The sequence below is a fragment of the Rhyacophila brunnea genome, unplaced genomic scaffold, assembly GCF_057557595.1.
Source record: "Rhyacophila brunnea isolate RB1 unplaced genomic scaffold, BYU_Rbru_1.0 scaffold_23, whole genome shotgun sequence".
Taxonomy (NCBI): domain Eukaryota; kingdom Metazoa; phylum Arthropoda; class Insecta; order Trichoptera; family Rhyacophilidae; genus Rhyacophila; species Rhyacophila brunnea.
In genome coordinates this window covers 17,286,257-17,309,928 of record NW_028232893.1, presented here as the reverse complement: position 1 = coordinate 17,309,928, position 23,672 = coordinate 17,286,257, and positions in this window count along the sequence as shown.

Sequence of the window (23,672 nt, the reverse complement as noted above, 5' to 3'; positions counted from 1 at the left end):
TGTCCGGAAAATTTTACGTATGCAGTTTGCCGTATCACACTTCACCGTGAAATGTTGTATTGGAAATATATGGCCGTATATTAAGGACCGACCAACCTCTTTGGGTCGTATAGTACTGACATAAAATTCATGTCTAAAAGAAGCTAAATAAAGAAAGTTAGCAGCAAAAAAATGTGAAAAATAGCTGATATACTTGACTATTTTAGGTTAGGTTTTCATTCTTGAATTCATAAAGTTTGCCAAAATCATCAAAAAAAAAAAATGAATCTAATACAATTGGTCATCATATAGTAGGTATACGGTCATCTCTTTCCGGTAAGAAAGCTTACGGCGAACTGTGCTACGGTGAAATGTTTCACGTATAGTTTACATGTAATCCCACATCACACCCCTACATCACCGTGTCCACTAATTTTGAGAAACTTGTAACTTCGGAACCATTCAGATATTAAAATAAAGAATCTATTTAATTGATTTTATCTGTATTGGTCCAGTAGATTTTGGGAACAAAAAATAGACAAAGTTTAAAAAAATGTTTTCTGTTAGGTATCATCTACATCAGCGTTGGCGAACCTTTTTACGTACGCGTGCCAAAATTTCTCAAATATTATTTTTTACTGTCTGACGTGCCGAGCAGTTTTTCGAGTAGTTTGAGCAGGAAAAAATGAAAAAATAGTAAATAAAAATAGAATTCTATTTAAAAAGTTCAAAGTAATTGAGTTCTTGAGTATTAGTATAATACATACCTACTTAGTTTGGTTTGGACAAATTGACGCCAAAATTGCTCGGATCAGATGAGGCACCCTCTCCGCGACGTGGCCTCCCCCGCCGCCTGATGAGGTCAGTGCTATAATGTGTGACGCATAAAATTTAAGAACCGATCTATCAAAATTAAATGAATTATAATGCTTATTGAAGAGTTTCTGCCTGTTATTTTTGATACAATGTGATCTGTCATTTAAGCATGAATTTTGTCGTTTCCGTTTGCGCATCGATTGATAAATATTATTAGTAAAAGTATTATTACGCATTTTTAATGATATTATATTATATGGTATATATTTAGGTATTTGTAAAACTTTTTGTAAAAACAATATTTTTAAAATTATATCTCTTTTTTTTTCCTCTGCGACATAATACATTCGCGTAACATGCAAAATCATCTCACGTGCCATGTGTTTGCCATCCCTGATCTACATAATCGAAGCGTTGATCTAAAAGAAAATATTACAGTTTTCCATTTATTAAAAAATGTTTTCATCAATTCTATTTAGCATGTTTAGAAGGTGGTTTACGCAGTTCATTGTTCGTAAGAGTTTTAGTAGCAGACTCAAAATTTCGTTCAAGTTATTTACGCCCTTGAGTTAAAAAAAAACTACGTAAAGTTTTGATGATTTTCAATTTAAAAGTGAAATATTTAATCAAGGGGACGTCTGATATTAATAAATCTCTCCCGAGTGATAAAGCGCTTGCCATTTTATTGTAAAAGTTTCTCCCCGGCCAGTCGGCTGCGCGGCAGAGGGAAGGCGGTCGCAACTTTTTGAGCCGACTTGTCAAAAATGTACCCGAGTCGAGTCAAACGCTCGGACACTGATTAAAATCGCTTCAGTTGTTTGGTATTATTATTATAAGGCCAGTTAAAACAAAGCTTCGGTATCAGAAAGCTGACGTTCGATACTTAAGTTGTGATTATATTGAGATGCACGTCGTGTACTGTCACGGCGACAAATTTAGTCGATAGTTTCGACATTTCGTAGAATATTTTGAACGATCACCGCCTCTGTAAATTCTACGAAGGAGAGTGTAGACTCTAATGTATTAGTATTTTGAATCATCATTCATTATTTATGCTAAGTTCAATTAATTTTAACAGTTTCTACGTGTGCGCACGTTAAAATTACTTGCGATATTATATCCATAGATAATATTTTGAACGGAATCCAACTTGCAGACCATAGATAATGGACAACATTCGTATAGAAAATACATAGTGCCAACCGCTAAAAACAAAAAAAACACGCGATTTTGACATGAGTCGAAAATGTGTAGGCATGTAGAAAATGATAAAAAAACGTTCATTTAGTCATGCAGGTGTCGATGCAGTGCGGTACAACGTGAGGTGACCTCACTGTTGTTTTGGTGATTTCGCCAGATTTTGCTAACTGATAATGTTCGTTTAAAGGTTCAAAAATAAATGTCCAACAGGATGGGAGCATCAGTCTGATAACATTTTAAACACCAATAAAAACTATATTACACACCTTTTTTCCGTAGCAGCAGTTTACTGTGACGTCATGTGATAGTACGCGACGTGCAGCTTGATATTATAATCACAACTTTAGAGTTTTAATTTTACAACAATGGTATTGTAGGGTACATGGAGTGGGCGAGCCACGTTAAAGTACTCAAAGTTGTTGATTTTGACGAACTGGTAACTCATTACTTGCAGGTTCATTTTGAAAATTTGATAAATTGTTTTTCAACTGCCAACGTTATAGCACCCGTATACATGCATGGATTTACTGCCAGCAATAGCGTGTAAACTAAATTTCCGCAGCAATAACTGTTTACACACAAAAATGCTGATAATAGCGCAATTATCAATTTTATAACATTATAATATCAGCAAGACGCGTTTGTTGTTATTGTGTGCGTATTTTGTGTGTTGCACAATGTATATTGTATTTTATGTATTTTTCTGCTAGTCGAAAAAGTTGCAACTATCACGTGAAAATTCAGATACCGATAAACTGTTCTGATACATGCACGCGGTGTTGCATTTTTTACGACAATATATTTTAACAGTTTGTTTTGTATGTTTATGGTTCCGTCAAAATGTCCTGCCAGGAGTAAATCAATATACCTATGTGTAAGTGGCCTATTAGATTTTTCGGTAGTTTTGTATAAGCTTTTGTTAAAAAATTACAATTTTAAATTTTATCTCTAGATACTACCCCTTCCCAAAGGCACTCTTAACTTAAAGTCATGTACATTCAGTCAAAGAACACTTGAGTCTTGGGTAACTGATTCTGAGATATTCCCAGTCATAAAAAAATACTAATGCTTCAGATCAAATGTAGGGTCTCGTAATACGCGTGATTAAGTGCGGAACAGATAGAAATGACGTCACGTGAACGGCAATAAATTAATAGCTGGAGACCAGCTGTTGTACATAGATAGAATCAAAATGCAAAATAATTGTACGGGGGGGTAAGTTTGGGATAAAGGTAGTCACTGTTTGAAGCGAAGAGGCGCGGTAACGTAGGTTACGTATAAATAACTGAGGTCAGTTGCACTAACTGGCTGCGAATTTTCCAGAAAATCACATATAACCAACGACTACACAGAATGTGGGAACTAAATATATGAGAAATGCAGTTCGCAAGATGTGGTTATAAAGTATAGACCAGTCTCGTTATTTGTTATGTTCTGCCATCTGTAGGGCTATTTTTTTAAACTGCTATGTAGGTAATTAGAGAGAGATTAACAGAAATCTATTAAAAAGGCTGCTATGCAGTCAAATAAATCGTGTAGATTAAACAACTGAGAAAAATATCTCGTCTAAAAAAACATATATTTGATATCAAAGAAGGTATTTTGCTTGTTTTGGGCAATGTTTTTGCAGTATTTTTGTACGACTGAGCTACGCGAGCGATACTAATTATTACGGAAATAAAAACCAAATATAATGATCGTAAAAATCCGACCGGTCTCGATAAACTGACAAGTTCTTTGACAGAATATTTTTCTGTTGAAAAATAATCCTCAGTTCGGAGTAAAAATGTCGGTTTTTGATCAATTCATTTTGGGGACTGGCGAGTTCTTTCGAGAAATAATTGGCAATTTGCTTTGACGGAATCGGGTATTACCACTAGTGACGCAGTAAATCATCATAGGCAATATGTACCTAACTGTATTATATATAATACTATGTCAATTAAAGAAAAAACATTGGTTGCACACGACGTTCCCTCTAATTTTTCTGTCGTGTATGCGGAATCAACGCATCTGAGCAGTGGTGTAACTAGGGTTGGTGTACGTACATTGAACACACCTGTAGTTATTTATTACAAAACTTGATTATTAATTTTGTATTATAAATATTTTAAGTAAAAAACACAGGTTTTTGGCACAAACACTTAACCGTTTTAAAAATATTGATAAAGAACTGTGATATTTTCACAATAAAAACTACTATGAGATTGTACTGACAATGTTTCTTGCAAGTTAAAAGACTAAAAAATGTAGAGGATCCGGCATATAGACAGTCATTGATAAACACTAAAATACGTAGGTATCTTATTATCGTATACTTTTGCACGCGATAGAACTGGACAGATATAGTGATCCCGCTCGACGTAAAATTTCACGTGCGTGCTCGTGTTAGTCACACTTGACCTTTGCTTTCCGAGAAATGAGTCGAAGAATTGTGCATGTGATGGTTTCGTGCATTCGAGCAAAACTGAAATCTAGCAAAGGAAACTTTCTTTTATAATATTTTTGTCTGAGGAATGTGCGGGGGATGAAAACATGTGTGCGGACCCATTTTGGTAGGAGTGCGCACGCATACGCGCACACCTTACTAGGAACATTGGTTACACGCACTTATTGCTATAAAGGTAGTAAGTGGACTGTATTAGCGGGAGGGGTTAAACTGTAACTAGAGAAAGGAGCGTACGTGTGGGTAGAAAATTAGCGTGCACTGATCTTGAATATGAACTACTGGATCTGTATGCGACGATTATATACCGAGGTGTGACACGTGTATTCAATTTAGATACCTTGTCTGAGTCTGATTTTACACTCTGGCAGGTGTTACTTGGTTAATATAATTTTTTGAACTTCACTTAAATACCTTTATTGAGTAACAAGCTATTGTTATAAGACGGTTTGTTAGGATAGAATTGGTTTAAACAATTACATTGAAAAACGCGTGACGTCCCTCTGTGGATTTTAAGTAAATCAGGAAAGTGGCATAGTATGCCTAAGGCAAATGAATTTCGTGATGTGATAGGACGCGTTGAATACAGAAGTGCCCCAAGGGACTCAACCGCCCTCAAATGTTAAAAAACATAATATTAAACTTTTAATTACGGTAGAATACTTTTGATTTGGTTCTGGTATTTTTTTGTGTGGAGATAATACATTTGGTAGGACACAATACCAAAATATAAGATTTTGTTGAGGGTTTATGGTGGAGGTAGAGAGGGGGTATTGAGAATTAGTTAAGCGCAAATTCTAGTTGTGCGAAGCAGTCGGTATGGCTTTCGCATAAGGGCAGCCATCACCAACCTTCGACTTTATAATAATATTTAACTAAAACTTTTGAAAAATAATTGACTCGTGCAATCAGCGGTAGTAAAAACTAAGCAGATGAGACTTTTGATTTGTCCGAAGGTTACAATCCTTGCAGCATAAATATATCACTGTGTTGAAATATATAGCGGTTTGTCGCATAAGCTAAAATATACATAAGACATATGCGTACAGGCTGAAGCCCACATGCCCAACGACGGTCAAAATGGAGTTTTATGGTATTTTCAAAGCATTAGCCTGAACATTTCTTAAACGTTGTAGATAATCTTTATATATATAAAAATCTCGTGTCACGATGTTTGTGGTCGCACTCCTCCGAAATGGCTCAACTGATTTTTATGATTTTTTTTATGTATATTTGTTAGATATGAGAATAGGTCAACAAGTATATTTCATACCGCTAGGTGATTAGGGTATCTCTATCCAGAAAAAAAATTCTTTTATTTTTTTGACATTTTTTTTTTGTATTTTTTTTAATATTTGACATCAAAAAATACCTATAACCCCAAATTTTCATTTTCCTACCCCCACCCTCCTATTTTTTAATCGCGATTTTATTATTTTTGTATGAACAAATTTAACCGTCGTTCGTGTTTCAAACAGAACGAAATTATTTATGTTGTTGAATGACAGATGGCGCTACGTCCAAGAAGAATTCAAGAGAAACATCGCGTCATTTTGACATTTCATTCGGCATATCACAACGCAGTGCGTGCAAAATTTTGTACGATTTATTTTAATTTATCTATTTTTGTGTGCGTGTATTACAGTGCACAATGCCAGCAAGACGCAAGGGGGGCCATTTGGGCCGTCGAACGAATAAAGTAATAAACATGCAAAATAGTAGAGCAGAAAGAACAGATGGACAACTCCAACAAGATAACAAAAACGTGCGTGTGAGCATGTCGCAATTGCGTGCATCTCAATCACAAGAGGCACGAGCTGAACGAAATCAACAACGACAATTGGAACGGAGCCAAGCGCGCCGGTTCGTAGTTAACAAACGCAGAGAAAATGACTGACAACGCCAACAAGTACATCGAGCATTTACATCCGCTTCGTTCCTTCGTCTCGCATTTGAGTACGAGTCAGATATTGAATATTCCGCTCATCCGAAAGTGCTGACTGGTGCTATGGACAAAGAATGTCCTCATTGTCATGCGCTCAAATTCAAACATGAGTCAGCCGGGATGTGTTGCGCATCAGGAAAAGTGCAACTACCAGAAATTGAGATACCACCTGATACCTACAAAACTGTTCCTGAAGTCCATTCGCACATTCAATTCATGCTTCCAAATGACTTCGTTCAGAGCAACAGAAATAGTTCACAATACTGCGACAAATGGTCAAAAATTCCATTCTATGTTCAAAATCAAAGGCCAAGTATACCACAAAGTAGTCTCATTGCTGCCAATGCCAAGCGAACCACATACATTTTTACACATCTACTTCATGGGCGGTGAGGACAACAATCGTGTGGATGCACGTTGCGGCTACAATAACCTCAATTTGCCTAATGCCAGGCGCATCGTCGGCGAACTGGACGCCCTATTGAATAAGCACAATGAATTATTGAAATTCTTCAAAACACACATGCACGAATTGCAAAGTGACAATCACGCTATTGTTATCAATCCTGATAAAACACCAGCTGGAGAGCACGTGCGTCGATTCAATGCGCCTGTTGTTGACGACATTGCTGGAATCATAGTTGGCGACCGCACATCGACGCGAGAAATCGTGATTCGAAGAAGAAACAATAATCTGGAGTTCATCGCTGACACACACCGTTCATACGACGCTCTCCAATATCCGCTAATTTTCTGGAAGGGACAATACGGATATTGCATAAACATTAAACAACGAGATCCTGTCACAGGTAATTCATTCATTATGAACATCATTACTCATTTTGAATTGAGAAAATGAATGGTTGGTGTTTTTTTGTTTTTATCGGCGGTCATCGTCTACAGCGCTCCATTCCTCTTTCTGTCATAGATCCCATCTCCACACACTTACGATAAATTCGGTATTTTTTTATTTAACAACGAAAATATTCACTAGAAATAATTTATATGGCAGAACAACGTTTGCCGGGTCAGCTAGTCTATTTATAGAATTTTGAAGCCTTATTATCCTTTATATTTATTTTGAACATTTGATGACTGCATAAAGTATTTTTATTACATAAAATACTATTCTTTTAAACCTCTCGATCTAATCTTTTACAATATAATCATACTTCATTACATTCATGTGCAGTGGTGTTAAGATTTCTTGGTTTTATTAATTTTTAAACGCATTTATAAAACCATTATTAAAATTTATGTTGACGTTATTATATTTACGATAAAAAATTATATTTATAATCTCTGTGATTCGAAATTTGACAAGAATTAGGCATTTTTTTATTCAAAATATGAGCAAGATTACCACATTTGAAGATAATTCTCATTGATATACTACTGGATGAATCATATGCTTCTTAAAATGACGCCCGATTTTCAGCGAGTCGGCCTTTGTTAAAACTTACTGAGTAAGCCCAACTAGCTTGCATCTTACTCTAACTAATAGTCAGCGCATGACGACTTGCTCTGTCTGTTTTGCGTTGCAGCCACCCTTAGGTTCACTATTCCAAGAACGCAAATTTATTTTTACAGCCAGAGCAATACGGGTAAAATTCGGGAATCCATGTTAACGGTCTTAACGCATTATACCTACAAGGAAATATTATAAGACGATATTCGTTATATCTTTTGTGGTACATTTTTAAAATGACACTTGTATGGGAACTGCTCATCTAGTAGTATATCAATGATAATTCTAAAGATACTGATTATAAGTTATGTCTTTGACCATTCAAATGTGATATAACATCCTACGAATAATGATTGTTAATCCTAAGAATAAGGTAGTATTTTTTGAAATACGCCATTTCTATTGGCATTTCCCAACATACATTCTACAACATACGGCCGTAGTCATAAATTGACAAACTATAACTGAAGTAGGGAGTAAGATCATGTTAAAGAGCGTGTTTGAACATGTACCGAACCGAAAAAAAATCGTTTTTTTCTTTCAATCTTTTTTGTGTGTGGATATTAATTACAAAACATCAGTTCAAATATCTTCAAAATAACATGTAAATGTTGTCAAGTCTAACAAAAACTAATAAGATAGTAACCTAATACAGTGAGTGAGACAATATAATATAAAAAAAATCTTTTCACTTTAGTGGATTTTGTACGTTTTCCTGATTAAGTGCAGAATATGTATATCGAAAGTATTTATTGCTGACTCATGTTTTTGTTCATGGTTAGGGCGTGGGTCAAATATATGAATTTTGATCGTAGTGTAAAATTATTGCTTATAATTCGAATGCAACATGGTAAACCGTTAGCAGAAAATGAGGAATGCCTTATATTGAACAAAAAATCGTAATAAAACCAGATCCGTGCCACGGAAGAATTAACTCGCCAAAGCATGTATGTCGCATCAGGCCACGGACAAAATTACTCGCGGGTTCTTGAAAACGTCATAACTTGTAAATAAACATTCTGTGTAAATTTTATAAACAATATTTATCATTTTAGTGTGAAAATATTCACGAAAAACTCGATGTGTTGGTAAGTTTTCACAAATATTTATCATTCCGTTCTTATTTTATATTTTTTAAAAGATTTATTTTATTCCGAAAATAGCTGGTCTATAAGTGTCCGCCTAGTAAAAATTAGCTGGTAGTGAGAAGGCTAATATGATCGAAATGCAATTATTTAAAATCTTCTGTAACTGCAAACAATATACAGAATTGTATTAGAAGTTGAGAGAAATAAAAAACTAGTGGCTACTATTATCGGAACTCTATGTCTCTTAAAATCTATAAGTTATTTTACTATCTTTATTTTTCTTCAGTCTTTTTCTTCTTAACGCATATTCGATTCTTGACCAGAGTATATGGAGATAATGCGGCGTATCCCAAATTTGTTTGCCAGTTACCAGCGTTCTATAGATCCGACGTATATCTACGTACATCTTATGGATGGCATTTAGCGACTTTCCAAGACGCCGACATACAGTTGCTTTGAAAAGACATAACATCGTCGAAACAAACAAAATACAAACTATTTTGTGAACTGATTCGTGATCAAACAATTTATTAGCAATGTGCCGAATTATTATGAGAAACGTGGTCGTTCGCGCTTTTATTGAATCCACACCGCTAGTGTTAATTCGGCCGTCGGGGGCTCGTCACTGGGGATTCAAACGAATAAACAACGCTCGAGCAATGTTATAACGAGTTAATTATCGAATTCGCTTCATGCGTTTTGTATGACGGGCAAACAGACGACTATCAAAACAATACGCTGTATATCGAAATGACTTGATCAGATATTCGCAATCATGGACCTTTCAAACACTCTATTTATTTTATTAGATGGGTATATTACTTGATATTCACCACATATCTTCACTTCAGGTCAGTCACTAGTCTTTTTGCATCATACTATGTCATGCCAGCAACTCACATCTATTATCCTTTCAGGACACCGGAATCTAGTTGGATTGAAGAAGAGGAAAATCAGGTTGAAATTCTCGTAAAATATCAAAATAAAAATATCAAAATATCGTAAAATTAATTAATAAAAATCTCTTAATTCTCGAAGCTCAGTACCTATAAGTTTTCCATGACTCACTATCGCAAATCAGCACCGTTATAATGCAAGCGAAGAATAGTCATATTTGGCGGTAACCGTGTACAATCGAGTCTCAGACATTCCGCAGCGAGTTGAATGATGCTCCAACCATATCCATTCGGATAGTGGGATCTTGCGTGACGTGTACCAATAGATAATCAAGCAGAAATTTGGATCAAAACATGTGTTATTACACAAAACGTTGGTTTTCCTCGCGTTGATTTTCAAGCCTTGATCTCGCATTATGAATTGTTGTGGATATCGATTGTCTCTTGAATGCAATCAAATTAGTGATGTTGATTAAGACACCATCATCAGCGTATTCTATGTCGCACTGCTTCCTTTAATATATATATATTATATTGTCAAAACAAAACAATAGAGCATAATATTCATCAGAATTTCCTCAATCATAACTAGATCAGTAGGGTAAGTGATGATTGGTAATTGCGACAATATCTCTTGTAATATATGTATTGCATTTGTATAAATTGGAAGGACACATTAAGAATCCTAACTCAACTCATCAAGTCCATCACGAGACGCACTACTATTGTCACGAGTCATTCACTCGACATGGCCAAAGTCATTCCACTCAAGTCGTGTCTCTCAGTTCATTAAGAGCATACATAAATGAAACGGAAAATAATTTTCAACAATAGGTGGGACGTAATTTTGCACTCTTTGCCAATCGGAGAGCGATAGTCGAGGTGTGAGCACGTAAATTCGTTTTGTGATGGCGTCGGAGGAATATATTCTTAAATCGTGTAAAGATGACTAAAAAACGTTACGCATTTACTCGAAAAAGAAAACATGTCAATGAATATAATATTATTATTATTAGTCATATAACAATAAACATAACATTAAATGGACGCTTGTTGAATTTTTATGACAAATTATGTTTTGTTCGTCACGCGCCGTTTGTACGATTTGCGCGTCGCGTAGTCACGATATTTTTGTATCATGCCTCAGCTGAAGTATAGCCTTAATATAACCAATCTTTTGATCACAACGATCTCACCCGTAACTATAACCACATGTCATTATCATTCTTATTGTTGGATTCAATGTATTCATGTAACGACCAATAAACTCACAACATCCACGCAACAGAGACCTTCTCTCTCCTTCACATCATCTACCGCTAAATTAGTACTGTTTATATCGTGGACCGCATTGTATTGCTTTCCCTAGCTTGGTGCTCCTCCTTCGACTATGTCCAGTTTCCTGTAAAAATCATGGAAATTTACTGTGGTATATATATTTCATAATACAATATTATATTTCCATTCGTCAAATTGTCTGTGCGAACAACTTATTGCGGTATTATCCATAAATCCTTCCAAATATTTCTCATTAGCTTTGTAGGTGATTTTCTTCGGGGTTACTACTGAATAATGCAAAAAATATTTTGTATATTATTGAAAATAGTATAGTTGTAATCCTATGACGTTTGAATTTTGTTTTAATATTTTTCCAATAATGTCGTGGAAGATACTCCCAAAGCTCCTATTAATCTAATGAGTGTTTCCGAATTCAGAAAATGAGGTAGATCGAACGGGTACTTCAACTAGTATTAAGTGGTTCAATTACAAGTGTCCGATTTGAAAACGATCCGAAACATTAGCGAGACGGCAAAGTTGCCAATTCCTGGATTATTAAATTATTGTCAGGCCAACGATTCGCACCGACATCTGTCGAGCGTTGATTAATTTGCCGGATGGTAATAATCAATAATGATTTGGCAAGGGTAATTTAGCTGGCTGTGTAACGGAAGTTTGACAAGTTGCATTCATTTGTGACATCAACCCAATAAACTTTCGCATAGATCTATCTGTCTAGGCTGTGAAAATTACGATTGGGAATATTTTAATAGTATAAGCACAGTGGAGTATTTCAATGTATATTTATTTTTAATAAACCATTTCTTTTATTCAACGAATAATTCTCAATATTTTGAGAATGTAACATTCCATATATTGAACATACATAACTTAAAATCACCTCAGATATACCGAGTAGAAAAAATCATATTTGAAAAAAATACGATGCTCGACGGGATTTGAACCCGTAAAACCACTGGTATCGCGCCAACTGTGCATTAAACAATTTTGCTACGAGCCTCCTATCTAATTGTGACAATTTAAACTAGTAGGTCAAGTAGTAGTAGATGTTAAATACTATGTAACTTATAATAATTAATATCTCTCTGGTTGCCCTTTTTATAGTGAACTGTAATTGATTTTGATGGAACGATTGCAATGGTGGATGTGAATCCTGGGGGCAGGTTATTTTAGGATACCAGGCACTGACCTTTTATGCTGTTGATGATATTTATCCGTAGTCTGGTTGCACTATCACTCGCGCTTTATTGTTTGTAGGGTCACCCGGTGCATAGCACTTGAGGTTAAAATGTGGTTTAGGTGGTAAGTGTAAGTTTTTACATTAAGGCTATACCTCAGCTGAGGCATGGTCTAAAAAGATCGTGACTAGGCGATGCGCGGATTGCGGGTCGCGGGTGTAAATGACGCGAACCGAACGAAATATAATTTGTCATAAAAATTCAACATGCGTCCTTTTTATGTTCGTAATAATAATAGTAGGTATATTCATTGACATGTTTTCTTTTTAAAGTACATGCGGAACGTTTTTAATTTCATTGCGCCTGGTCTTGCAACAATACTGAAGATTTGAGGTAGGAGGGAAATATAGGAACAAAGCCCACCATGGTCCATATTTAGCCAAACCACGTGAAGTACGCTGTCACTTTATATTATTAATTTATGTTTTTAATTCAACGATATTATGTATCCTAGTCTTATCTATGTTATGGATGCTAATCTTTTAAGTATTGTCTGGGAAGGTGAATTATCAGTAGGGAGCTAATATTTAGAGCGGAAATAGTACCTACATAAAAAAACACACACATACGCATATAATAAATAATAATATGGTTAGTTTGATATATCATTTTTGTGCAATATGTATTACATACAAAGTCTTAATTTTTTAGAGGACTCTTCAGCTTTTAAAGCTAACTCCACCATCATTCTACTCCTTCTGCATTATTATGAATATAATAATAAACATAACATAAAAAGGACGCATGTTGAATTTTTATGACAAATTATATTTCGTTCGGCTCGCGTCATTTGCACAATCCGCGCATCGCCTAGTCACGATCTTTTTAGACCATGCCTCAGCTGAGGTATAGCCTTAAGACAATAACGTCATTACAATAATTTACTAATGATGTATGATGTTTTCGTTCATTTGCGGCAATACATTAATTTGATAATATGTTTGCTTTTTTAAATATTTAAAATTATTCATAGCTTCTTAACATATATTTTTTTTCTTCTTCAAAGAAAAAAAAATCTTGCGTTTGAAAATGTATAAAATATATACGTGATTATTTTTCGCCCTTCGAATAATATCGCTTTGAATTTGACTCTATCTTGAGATGTTTGGAAACGTGAATAATCATTGATGGAGTCGATTTCATACAGTGATTACGTTCGTACTTTATTTAAAATTTGATTGGAATTAAAACAATAAAAAATTAAATACATAACTTCAGAAAAATAAATTATTTTCCAAATTAAGTAGATAACTATTTAATTTGTCATTTAGATAATATAAGCTTCGATGCAATATTATTTAAGCTTTAATTTGATAAATAAGGGTGTCGCTTATTAGTACAGGCTAAAAGCCAAGCCAGATAAGATTACGTAAACATCAAAATAAGGACCTGGACCGCACCACAAAAAACCCTGCACCACGCGGAACACTGCGGACTTTTTTTGTAAAATAAAGATGTTGAGGGCTACATTCCTGCTGAACTTCAGCTCTCTACTTCAAAGGACCCAGGGGAGAGCCAGTGCCGTTTAGGCCCTCACGCATCGCACCGTCACTCGCAGTGTGCTTCGGGTCTAAGAGGGAAGCTTTTAATTGTCTGTCCACTTCATCGACTTGGTTATATTATGTTACTATCAGTCAGCTGTTATAAAGTCCGATATGACATTTTCCCAAAATGATTTTTTATATATTTGTTTGTTTGGTATATTAAATGCCATAGTTTATGAAAGCCTTCAAATAGCTATTACAATAAATTATAATAAAAAAATAGCCATAATACCTGAAACGTATGTCTATAATTACTAAAACAATTAATATTCGATGTTGGCGATCTTCCCATTACCTGTTTATTTAGAGAAACCAAGTTATTCTGTGGGAAAATCATCCTTCATTTTTGTGCTCACATATTATCAGTTTATAGTATTTGTGTAAAATTTCAATTTGGTACATCGAAGGTTTTAGCAGGTGAATGGCGATATAAAAAAGTGATAAAGATAAAAAGTGGGCGACCGGAATCCTTAAATGAAACTGAGTCTACCTGTGAACTCTTTAAAGATCGTAAATTGAAATTGGTTCTGGGAGTTATTTAAACGAAAAATTCAATGCAATTCTAAATTGAATTACATTTCGTCAAGGAAGATTTTCTTTTTATATATATATTATATTATGTATAATAAAATACACCTTCTTTATCCCCGTTCTTACATTTTCACCTACTCTATCTTTTACTAAGCTCTACCCTCGATATCCAGTTTATCTGGTTATCCTGCTAAATTGTCATTTCATAGAGCTTTGGCTGAGTTTGGGTAGGATAATATAGACTATTGTAAACTATAAAACAATTGCTATTTCTAAGTATATAGCCATATAAGAGAGAGATATTATAATCTCAGAAACGACACTTATTACATACCAACATAAATTGGAACACATATATATATAAATTTTTTCAACGAATACTTCACAAGATTTAAGAATATAACATTCTTATTATTGAACATACATAATTTTGAAAATACTTCTGAGAAAATATATTATAAACAATAGAAAAATCTTTTTGAAAAAAAGTAAGACAACCATCAGGAATTGAACCTGCATCTCTCGGGTTTCGCGCCCATGCACATGCAGATGTTTGCCATTTGATCAATCTATTAGGCCCATACTCTGGGTCCAAACAACATTTGACTTTGCCATACCCGGGATTCGAACCAGAGATCCACGACTATATAAACATATCTTTGACCGTGTCGTAGGCGTTAATTAGATGCAAAAATATACAATATAGAAATTCAAACATATTCACGTCGCTTGTACAATCAAAAGACCTAGGCCTGTAAAAAAAATTGTAGCCGGGTTGAGAGGCCCTGCATGAACACTATAATATGTTTCACTTAGGTCTTAGAAAGTGGAGATCGAATAAAAATAAAGACGATACTATAACTATAAGTATCGAAGAGAAAATGCAAAAAAAACTACATACAAATCAAATATTTGTGCTTTCACCGAGCCCTTGAACTGTCCCGAACATCTCCCCCAAGGTGGATTTTGCCAATCCCTTCCACTTGAAATATAATCAAATTTGGCTCGAGTATGGTTCTCAACCTTTGCGTAGGTACGTAACTGTGAAGACCACTTACCCGAGAGGAAAATCGATGTTAACATCATCGAAGAAACCAAATTTCTGTGCGATAAATTTGAATGCCATTCAAAACTGTCTGTATAAGCGAATTTTTAAATTACTTACCGTATGCCAGGTGAAAATATTTTATTCTATATAAGCAATGAATTGAATGAAGTTTTTTGATAAAAAAAAACGTATTAAAGAACACGTCTGTAACATATAATAATAATAGTGGACCACTTAGCACATCATAGTAAAGCTTACTGATTACCACCTACTTATATAATACGAGTATGATAACTTAATAATATTGTCTCATTTGATGTAAGTTTTCTACAAACTATTCCATTTGAGTGTTTTTTTTTTCTTTCAGGTTTCCTCTTTAGGTATCCTCAGGTACTACGCATACTCGTTAATGATAAATGCGCACTGTCAAAAAAAAAGATGACCCTCGCCCAAATCCTAAATTAAAACTTTTAGTGAAGAATTATGCAAGAAATTCTGAAATGGTTGAAATTAACATATTATATAGGTAAGTACCCAATGTTATATAGTCCACTTGATTGGCATTAGTTGGGGTCGATTCACTATTGGATGAAGGCCTCCTCTTACTCCTTCTATTCGTCTCTGTCCCTAGTTATGCGCTGCCACGTATATCCACCGAGTTTTCTGACTTTTTTTACCCAGCAGATTTTAGGGCGCTTAGTACGCCTTGTGTATCATTGAATGACGGAATTTGTCCAGCCCTTTAGAATTTTTCATATGCTTGGCGAATTACATCACATCGCGCTCTCATATATACCTACTAATCCATTGGTTTATTTTGTCTGCGTTAAGCGCAACACACACCTTTCCATTTTATGTGAATACTTAAAAAAAAAGGACCCGTTTACTGATTAGGCTAGGTACAGGTAGAGGCGGCTCTACCTTAAGGTATCCTAGGGATCATCCCCACACTGTTATCATGTCGAAAATACATGCCCGATATTTTTATCATTGTCATAATATACCTGCTTAATTACATGATTAAATGAACTATTTAATTTATTTTATCCATCTTAACATTCTAAGCCGTCGCAATTTTATAAAGATATTTAGTCAGTCAGTCCCATCTTATCGCCGCGGTACAAATCTCGTTCTACAAAGGATGTGAATGCATTAGCGTTAGTATAGGCATATGAGGGAATGAATCAGATAACCCCTAGGTGAGTAAAAACGTTCTTTGTATGTCGTTGTTAAAAACCAATGATGGTAAGTCTATAATAATTATTATTGTTAATTAAGTTATTATTTTCAAGCACGCTTTTTATATGTAATTAAGTAACGACTTAGATAATCATATCATTATATATTATGTAGCTACTAGCTTGTTACATAATGTATAATATGAGAAAGTAGGTATGAATGTATATTATTTAATAATTAATGGCTAAACCCCACCACCTAGAAAGTCGTCGAACCGCTACTGGGTATAATAGGTGGCTTCGAATTGCAGGTTCTTCACGTTTATAATATGAGATTTATTTGCCAATTTGCCGGGTTTATGAAAAAACACGATGGATCAATCAATAATATAAATATTTTGGCATTATTATTTAGTTAATGAATTGAGTAAAATCGTTTATAAAACCGCGTGGATGAATGAAAACATAATGAATATAAATAATAAATGTCAGCCATTACATAAGTTAATAAATCGTGTATAGATAAACATAGCGATGTTAATATCTATGCATTGTACCAACTTAAACATACTTCATTCATTCTGTAAATGCATTCCGTACCGTAAATTAAATACCGTAATAGAAATATTGTATACGACTCATTTTATATAGTCAGTTTTCTGTCGTTGGCTGCATTGCAATGAAATATATTATTTTCTTCAGACTTTTAATAAGAGTTTGTTTAACATATTATTATTATCATAGTCGTATCGCTTCTGAAGTAAAGTGATAAAATCTTTATGAACATTCTGTATTTTCATTATAAAGTCGCAGTAAAACTACGAATGTTTATAACTTGAAAACAGTCAGATTTATTCTGGACGATAAACTTGAAAACAAAGTTGTATCAACATTGCTGTAAAAAACAGACTAGACAATGTAATATGTAGAGCAATAAAGCACGTGGATTTTTATTTATAGAAAATAATGCCATACGAAAGAATCGTCGCGTTTCTTTACCCTCACAGTATACGAGTAACATAGATCAGGCATGTCTAAGTTTGCTGTGTTGGCTATAATCTAATACAATCTCCAATTAATTGTCATTCTTCAACTTGAACAAACATATTATATTTGTCTGAAGATAATTAAACAACGACACGTCTTATCCTTCACAATCACAATCACAAAGAAATTTTTCAATTGAATTACTTTAGTTTTGGTCGTCTTTTGTAAATGTACTAAAAGTTTTGAAGTTATACTTCTTTTGGCACGTTTGGGAAATCATGGGCTTGTGACATGTAACACATAATTTATTTTTTCACACGAAAAAAAAACGCACTCGATTGGATTCAAAACAACGATTGTTCGGTTATCAGCCAAACGCACTACCTTTACGCCACAGTATGATACCGCAATCGTGACTAATATACAGAATAATATTATAGTTTAGAATTGTTCCGTTGCCTAGGCAGCGAATTTATTATTGTGGGCCATTTGCAATTCCTTACGTAAACATACGATTAAACGCCAGAGTGACAATTGGTAATTTAAAAATAAAAACAACGAAAAACCATTATATAATTTAGTAATATAAGTTAAAGTGTATAAAAATAAACCAACGGATTTCCAGTAAACGGTCCTTTTTCTTGAGTGTGTAATTTAACAAGATAATTGAGAGCTAGTCAAAGAATCTAGTTTATCACAAGTTTTGTTTTTGTTTTGTTACGCCAAATAAGTATAGCTTCTAAAGCGCGTACATAAGTACACACATCGATTTTTTTTCTTCATTGGCCAAATGTTCAATAATTTTCACTAGTTAAACAAACTATTTTTTTGGTGCACGAGCTTTAATATAATATTATGCTTGATATACTACGATGGTCTCATACATTTTTCAATGATTGGTATTTTTCTCAAAAAATATATTACTATCACATAGTTATATAGTATCAGTAGCGAGTTATTACTGTTATCTCGCGCTATCAGATAGCAAACCTATATTTCAGTCTGTAAATGCATTACATGAGATGGCCCCTTGACGGGTCGACACATAGTTTCGCGGAGAGTAATCTAACTTTTGCGATTGGATAAGTGAGACGCCTCGGGCGACACTGGTGCTGGTCGTTGTAAGTAAACTGAGCTAAATGTTGTGCAACAATAAATCTGGATCACGGATGTCACTGCGCTCTACATCGCAGAGTTTAATCATGAGTTATAACACGTAAGTGTATTTAAGATTATTCGATGGATATCAGCATTTATTTTATTTTATTGCCATTTGCTTGGTTTCTGGGGTTATCTTCCTTTATCCTCCGCCAAACTACGAGATTGAGGAAATTGTGTAATGCCGCGTTCCAATAATATGTCAATTATTGTTGATTTGGCGATATGTTACGGTAAAAGAGAGGGATTCACGACTTACCAAGCAAGGTTTAAATACAGGAGAAACTCTATCGTAAAAGACTACATTAAATCGTTAGACCTGTGAGAGGTCATCACTGTGGGAGTCATGGTACGGTGAATGAAGAGGTCGAGGTTTGGTGGTTGCTCCGATTGATGGAGGAGCAAGTTTTCTGTACAGCGTAAACAGTCGGTACAAGAGTATGTTACAGTAGTTATGTTACAATACTTATGATACTGTTCCGAGGTCCGAATCTCGGTAGGATGAGATGTTATGCGAAGCGATACAGAGACTGAGATACTAACAGACCGGGTGTTTATATTCGAGTGACAAGTCCAATGATTGATGATCCGCTATTTATTGACATACTCACAATCAAAATAATATCTTGAAAAGAATATTTTGGAAATAATTATTATAATAAATTTAGTCTGCTTCTATATGGAGTTTGTGTCATCGGATATAGCTGACTATGTGGAAAATGGATATCGTAGATATTATCATTGCAGTCAGCTATTTACTGAGTTTTATTTAATATTGCCGATCAATATGCTGACACGGATTGAGTTGTTTATCCCCATATACCTGAAGAAGACCAACTATCGAAACAATGCTCCCGATTTGTAAGATAGTTGGTTATGAATTAAATGTTGCTCCAGCCATTCAAATTCTGATAGCGAGATCTTTTTGCTAAGTGCCATCGGTCCAGATACGTGAAATCATGAAAATCGAGTAAGGTGACATCTGTATGGTTCTGATATATTTAAATAACATGTAAAACAATATTGCATACTATTTGACCGATACTTGAGGTTACGTGAATTTGCATCTTGTGGTAACAACCTATTTCTGTTTTTATAGTATATGTCAAGAATGTTTTCCTCAATATTTTTCAATTTATGTATTTATTTTTAAATTGTGCGTGTAAATATTATAAGATAACATATAATATACACTAAAATAGTGAAACAAAACATACAGAACAATCATAATAATACAAAACTTTAGTCAGGTAAAATATATCCATAATATTTTTTTTTACTGGAATGCTTGAGTATTAACGGAAATATTAAACATGTCAATAGAAAAAGTATTTGAAAGAGAATGAAACATTTGTATTGATGTAATGAATAGAGAAGGAATCGTTAAAAAAATCATTGTGAGAAGAGTTTCAATTTGTTGTCTGTCTAGTGGGGACGCGAAACCGAATCATGCCTTGATAGCTCGGGGCAGTTGAAGATGAAATTAACAGTTTCAAACATAACCAAATCAACCTTGTTTAGGAAAAAGGGCGTAATCCTCACCGAACAAATTTTACAGGAGGGGCAAAAAATGTTTTTTTGAATGATTTTAGTTTAATATTTTTTTTAAAATAGGCACATACAATGAGTGCATGATGATTGATGATTTGATGAAATATATTTTAGATCTAATAATAATTAAAGAAATTATTACAGAAAAATCATTAAAATTGAGAATAAATGCTTTTTTCCTTAAATTAAAACTTAATTAATCTCAATTATAACCTAAATTTAGATAATAATTCGGCATTTGCAGCTTACATGCATTTAGTTGTATACATTGTTATTATCTAATAAAAGCACTTTTCGAAAAATCGAGAGTTACGCCCTTTTTCCCAAACACAGTCAAAATGGTATGATATATTATTATACTTAGATACAACGTTTTTAATGTCGCTTTCCTCAGATAAAATATAAATAAAGAGACGTAACAATGCTTGTTACATTGTTATTGGGTGGGCAGTTACTTCATCTTTAATCCGTAAATTTAAAATTCAGCCCATTTGTGACCGAATAACATATTTAATAATAAATATTAATGTCGTTTAATACGGGCGCGGTATGGTTATGAGATTTGGGTTGTAAATTAAAGCTTTTGCCCTATTCAAATGAGAAAATTAATCACGGACTAAGTAAATGTTAGATTGCTTTCGAGCAAAAAGCTACCAGGGACCTACCAACTAACTCGTTTGCTATTTCATATGCCTGAATAAATTATTGTTATTTTAAATTAAGCTTTAATCCACGGCTTAAATACACGTGTAAACTAATGGCTTGGATATTTTTGACGATCTATATTAACATTCATAATATCTTATAAGTTATTTATTTATTTATTTATAAAAAAGAGTATTACGGCATTACAGCTTTTGGCCAATGCGCCATAATACATAATACATACAAATATATAAAAATATCTTAATTACAAATAACAACTAATATGACAAGAAAGTGGAAAAGACAGCATGTGTAAATATTAAAGAAATATGATAATATATACAATTATAAATTTATCCTATTTAAAACGTCTACAAACATTATATAATTAATAAAAAACAAATCAACCTTTATGGTGCCATCAAATAAGCTAATTGCACGATACACAGCATCATGAAACATAACATCTGTCCTGCGACGAGGTATCTTGAAGACCGTGGAGCTGCGAGTGATATTGGTGGGAACATGAAAATTAATATTTGCCAGTATATGCGGATTGTAAATGAACCCACGAAGAAGTAAAAAGAAATGCTTTAAAAGAACAATCACTCTTCGGGTAGACAAGGGTTGCATTGATAGCATACCCAGAAGAAAACGAGTCGGGAAATTCATTTTATTGTCATTACCATAAGGAAAGAACCCGTATGTTCTTAAGTAGAGAAATCTAAGAAATCTATTGTGGACTCGATCCAGCTTAATTGTGTGCATGAACCTATTAGGACTCCAAATAATGCTGGCATATTCAAGAATACTCAACACAAATGATACGTATAATGTACGTAGCACTCGGACGTTTTCGAATGATATCTTATTAACATAAACACCTATTCTTATATTCATCATCAACAGTTGGGGTCGATCCACTGCTAGATAGAGGTCTCTCCTAGCTCCCTGCATGCTTCTACGCACGCCCGTTGAATTTTATGAGTTTGTCTATCTTGCCGCTAGCGGGTTTAGGGCATCCTTGTGATCGTTTAGTGATTGCCCCTTGGGTATCACTGTAATTGTCCAGCGGTTGTTTATTTACCAAGTGACATTTTCAACCCATTGCCATTTAATCTGTTTACCAACTTCTATGACATTGCGTACTCTGTCGCTATCTGTTTCCTTAAACATTGGTTTATTTTGTGGTCTTTTCGCGTAATGCCTAACATAGATCTTTCAATGCCATGTTATAGCGCCTGTACACGTGCATGGTTTTACTTGCAGCAATAGTGGGCATTTTAAACTATCGCGATAATAACTGTTAAAAAAGTGGTAACTGTCGCGCCAATCTTATTCTTCAAGAGTACGCGAAACGCGATGTTGTTATTTTATAGTACCTACAATTTGACAGGTCGTGAAAATTGGTGTAGTTCGTTTTTTTACCGACAGGTTTTCCACTGTCGTTTTACTGCACATACGCAGATATAGAACAAATCCCAACTGTCGGCTGAAAATTTAGAAGATTCCGAACTTTTTTGATTCATGCATGCAATCTTGCAAGTTGTATGATAATAGGTACATGTTTACACGTGCACTTTCGTGTTATGGTCGCAATAATACGTACTGCCAGCAGTGAATCCATGCACGTGTAAACGGGGTATTACACTAGTCGTATCTTTTGAATTTATCTTACATTAAGAGTCCATGTTTCACACGCATATACGAGTGTAGGTAGAATACATTCGTTGAACTCTTTACGGTTGAAACACAATGAGAGGTCTATTAATAATTGACATCTGTTGTCTGATAAAAGCGTTTTTGTTGATCCACTCGATGTGGGACAGAACGAATTAAAAGGTATTTGATTTCTTCTGCAATTGAGACAGGGCACTCGATGGAGGGCGATTAAATGCTACATTACACCCGTACTGGTTCATGTAATCAAAGCCTGGACGTTAAAGTATCGGGCCATAATGAGACTAAAGGTTTTCGAGATTTAGCTGTATTGGCGTACCATAAAAATATCCAGCACTGACCACATTACCTTGTTTGTTAAAAAAAGAGAAGATACATGTTATGATAATTGAATGACTATCAATGCACTGTATTTTATTGTCATCTAGGTTAACGATTCAACACCGTACAGATATAATATGGAGAACGAACATAATAGAATGAAAACGATATTCGTTTTAAAAAATATACAAAATTAACTGCATATGGCGAGCTTAGCAAACCTATGCCGTGAATTGGATTAACACATACACGCGTACAAAGAAAAAAACACAGAGGAAAACCTATATTTTTCAAAGTAGTGTGATATAGCCTGTGAGCTAAGCTTGTGAAGGCTGTGTTAGTACAAAGCCTCGGTCATAGCAATCAAAGCCTCCTTATAAAGCGATGTTCGGATATGCAACGATACTAAAGCCAGAAAATAAAACTTTATTTTGGTTGGCTATTATAGTGCTATGAGTAGAGATGGGTTACCAACTAGAAGTTTTTTTCGTATTAAGCTTGGAATTGTTATCATGTGATCTGATCTTTCTATTTTTTTTATTATAAATTTGGGGAACATTACAGAATTTATTATCACGAGACAAACTAAAAACCTAATACGATAGCTAGCAAACAACCGTGAAGGTTTTAAAAAATATTTTATTTGTTTATTGG